General features: G+C 35.0%; 1 pseudogene; it reads right to left on the bottom strand.

Annotated features, from left to right (window-relative positions):
- Positions 1 to 2,100: 2,100 nt before the first annotated feature.
- LOC149258577 (putative boron transporter 2) lies at positions 2,101 to 3,934 on the bottom strand (annotated as a pseudogene).
- Positions 3,935 to 4,290: the final 356 nt, after the last annotated feature.

Genomic DNA, 4,290 nt, shown 5'->3' with positions numbered 1-4,290 from the left:
AAAGTGAAGATAAGGAAAATAGATCATTCAGTGTGGATCTCTTTAACCCATAACTGAATACTCTGTCTCTCTTGAACCCATAATTGAATACTGTTAGGAGTTTCAAGTTTTTCATGGAACTCAAAAATGTTGGAAGAAAGTATTTGCTTCCAGAAAAGAGTAAAACTAAAGCCTCTGCTTGAGGAAAATTGATGTCACACTACTAATACTTCTCCATGGAATCTGTATAAGTAAACCACAAATTCAAAACTCCATTAGAATATTGTGTTTATTGAATACACAAATGAAATCATTGCATTTCTTTAAAATATCTTTTGAAATCAAAATTACCAAAATTACATATCGATAACCTGGTGGGTGTAGGATAAAATTCACCCGTGTCATTCACAGAAAGCATGAGAAAAAACCTAATACTATATGTAAAACCAAGAAAAAATCAAATTCATCACTTCTAGGGACCTCGTAACCACCTTGCCAATACACAAGTATGTTCCTATTTGCAGTTAGAAAAATTACCCAAATTACAATCTGTTTACTCCAGCCTATGTTGGAAAGTTATAGAAGGATGACTAGTGCAATCAATCCATTCCTTTTAGCCTTGGATTTGTCTCAGTTTAAAACAAAAGTATACAAATATACTTGTCTAATATCTACTACTACTGAGCATTTGTTAATTCATAAGAAAGTATGTAAACATACAAACATAAATTCACATTCATCAATATCCCAACTTTCTATCAAGTGCTATGACTAGTGATGGAAATCACAATTATTTTCAAAAGCCTGGAATCATGCCTAAGCATCCTCTATGAATGACCCAACGCCTTCCTAGTTAGCTCTCTACATTAAAGTTTCAACAAACAATATGACATTAGGCATGGCTTGAAAGTAACAAACCGCTGCAGAACTCAGGCATAGATGGCAAGTGTAGACCATGTTTTCAAGATATCGGTTAGAAAATCCATAGCATATAATAGCACAAATTTAGAAACTCATAATGTCCTATCCGTTGAATATCGTAGACAATTTTCTCACGGATTATACTGCAGAGCATAAAACTTCTCATAAATTAGCATAACACACAGGCTTCATATGCCTTGTATATGGCTTCATATTCCTTGTTTTTCTTCAAGTTTGTTGCCATCGACCACACAGACCAGAGATAAATCATGGAGGAACTTCATTGAAAGCGTGGATATATAACATTGAAATAGTAACTACACAGATTTTGAATAAAATTTGTAATGTTTTATGATTGCAAAGAAAATTAAATATGTCAAAATAAAATGTGGAATCTGAATTTGCTTTACAAGACTTAAATTATTAAAGATAATAAAAAATCTTCCCAACCATTCAAGATGAATCTGATTTAAATTGAATGCACGTATTATTTATTTCAATTATCTAAATGTTTTACTGTCATGAAAAATAGATATTTCCATCTCAACATATCCTTGATCATTTGACATTGCCCTTGGTTAGTTTTTAAAGGTAATGGATAAACATTTACAGAAGTTCTAATATTGTAAGCCTTACCATTTCCCTTTCATTTGTCAATTTTAATTTCCACATTTTTTATTTCAATCAAACATTAAAGGTTGCAAACTTTGTGGTTAAGATCCAACTGGTGGAAGAAGGATGACTTTCTATGAAGCTCAAACCACTCATAGGACCCTTTAATACCACCATGCTTATTTGGCATGCCCAGGGTCTACAGAACCACAAGACTGACATAATAGATTTCATGCTACAAGAAAACATAAATACTTCAAGCTCGACTTCCATTACATTTTTTTACACACACTATATGGTCTACCCTGTCCTCTGAGATGGATAGAGGTTCTTTGTGAAGACACACCAAATACAACTGAGTGATTTATGGCACAATGATTAAATAGTGATAAGCCAACAAAATATGTACTATTCAACATAAGATATGCTCACTGAAGGTAAAGATTACTGGCCCAGGATTTAGACTCTAAACACCTAATTGGAAGTTGGTTTATGTGGCCTCAAACCAGATGCACTTGGACTCATATTTTTTCCTTGACTAACCAGGGGAATGCCCAAATGCTTTTCCCCTTTGTGAGGGTTATGTGTCTATCTGATCTCACTTATACAGGGGTTATATATTTGTTTAGCTTCTGCAATTTGGGGAATTAATGCAGACTTAGATCCATGAATTGGTGTGCAATAACTTGAGCTATTTATCCATGGACTATATGTGTGTTTTACCTCACCGCGACTTTGTGTAATCATCTCATCCAAAACTTCGCCATCATTTGCACCTGTCCCCATGCTTCCTAATCTGAACCCCTGAATTCCAGCTTCCTGCAATCAATATATGTTACAGTTCAATTTATTATTGTTCATGCTATAGGGCTTATGAAATAGAATTGAGTAATATTTTTAAAATTTGTTTGATATGTGTCTTGCACTCATTGTTATATTGCATGGTATTCCAGCTTGGGCTTCTTCATACTCTGCTGCATCCAATTCTTGAATATGTGCTCCTTTGAAAAACTTGGGAAGGATATACTACCTCGTTGGGACTAACAAGTTACAACATGATCAGTAGTGGGAAGAGAACACCATCTATAGGCACCCATGTGATACCAAAACATGCTAGCAAATAACATGTCTGGAAAATGGTGAAAGTGGCAATTGTCTTGAAAGGCACCATTTCAAGAAATGTAGCATGATACTCCTGAAGTACTCTGTAACCATCAGCTCAACATTGATCAGATCTGAAAACTATATTACACGCATAAAATTCAATCACATTATAGTTTGAATAAAGTTCATACTTGTATCTACGGCTTGGAGCAATGAAAAGAAACAATATCCTTTCCCAAAATTGATTTCCTGGAAAAATCTCTATGGCCATGAAGGAAAAGTAACCCCAAAGCACAGAAGTTGGGATCTTTCTAATGATGGGCATTACTGCAAGGCATCCAACCACCATCAAAGATTGTAACAAATTACTCAATCGTTGTTCTTTCACCTCAACATGAAGTAGGTCATCCACGTCCTTGTCAACATTAAAAATTGATTCATCAACTGGGGCATCCATATTCCCAGTACTTGTGGCCAACTGAATTGTGGTCTCTTTCAATTCCTTAAGTGCTTGCACAAATGGTTGGGACATGAAAATACAAATAAATAAATGAAGAGGAAAATTAGATAAAATGAAACACCTAAACTCAAAAATAAGACCATTACCAAGGTAGGTGGAGGCTGATAAACCAGTGGGGTCTGCATTTGCTCATATAATTCTTGCATGTTTCTGTATAATTGCCCTAAGGTTGAATTTTTCTACATACTTTTCTAGACTATTGTCACTAACTTGCTAAGGAGCAACTGTAAAAAAAGTACTTGTAAGTTACTCATCTATAAAATGTTTGAATTGTGTCTTTGCACTGAGAAGTTGCAATTTATAATTCCAATATATTGGTAGCTGATGTTTGAGGGTAGCTAAGCTTTTCGGGTGCATGGGAGATTGAGGAATTACACCATTTGAAGGAGGTATGCGAACAAGACCACATAAAATAGTCTACCACAATAAAAGGAAAATTTATGAATCCACTAGAGATTTTTTATGGAGGTGAAAACAAAGAATGAAGTGTTAGATCAAGATGTCTTCAAGAGAGCAAGAGCTCTTCCAGAATAGGATAGCCAATGATAGTTGAACCTAAACATGAACTCTGACAAAAATTACAACACAGTTCTAAATAATATATATATACTGAGGTAATTTGCATACCAAAAATCCTAAGAGAAGTAAGTCATAATGGTATGAAGAAGGTTTTCTTAAGTTGAATTCCTTTTGTTGGGCAAGTTGGGATGCAACGTTGTGATCAAAATAATAAAGCACTGCAATCATTGTTGCCGGAATGAAAGCTCCAAAAATGTATAACAATGGCACATCAAGCATTTCCTATGTGGAAAAATAAGTACTATTATTGCAAGGAAACGAAAACAAAAAAAGGAAAAAAAATGGATTCTATGTTTTGTGGTGGCGGATGAAAGGCAAGATTAGTGCCTTATCATGTTTGGGCTATGGGAGCATGCATTTTATGTCAAAGGGAGAATATAAAGAAGGATTATGGGTTATAAGCAGCCAAGGATCATCCCCCTGCCTTGTGTTGTTGCCACCCCCAACCTTCCAAAGTTCAAACCAACTGTCTTCCAATCAATGGAAAGGCCAACACCACCGCCTTCCAAACCACTAAAGATTTATTGTAGGATTTATTCGGAGATCTTATACAATCCTCAGTAGATAGACGCTGT

This window comes from Pinus tabuliformis, chromosome 6 (genome assembly GCF_031772625.1).
Source record: "Pinus tabuliformis cultivar Carrire ecotype Pingquan chromosome 6, CPIR1, whole genome shotgun sequence".
In the NCBI taxonomy this organism is placed as follows: domain Eukaryota; kingdom Viridiplantae; phylum Streptophyta; class Pinopsida; order Pinales; family Pinaceae; genus Pinus; species Pinus tabuliformis.
Note: the sequence above shows the minus strand (reverse complement) of the source record. Positions and strands in the feature narration are given on the sequence as shown.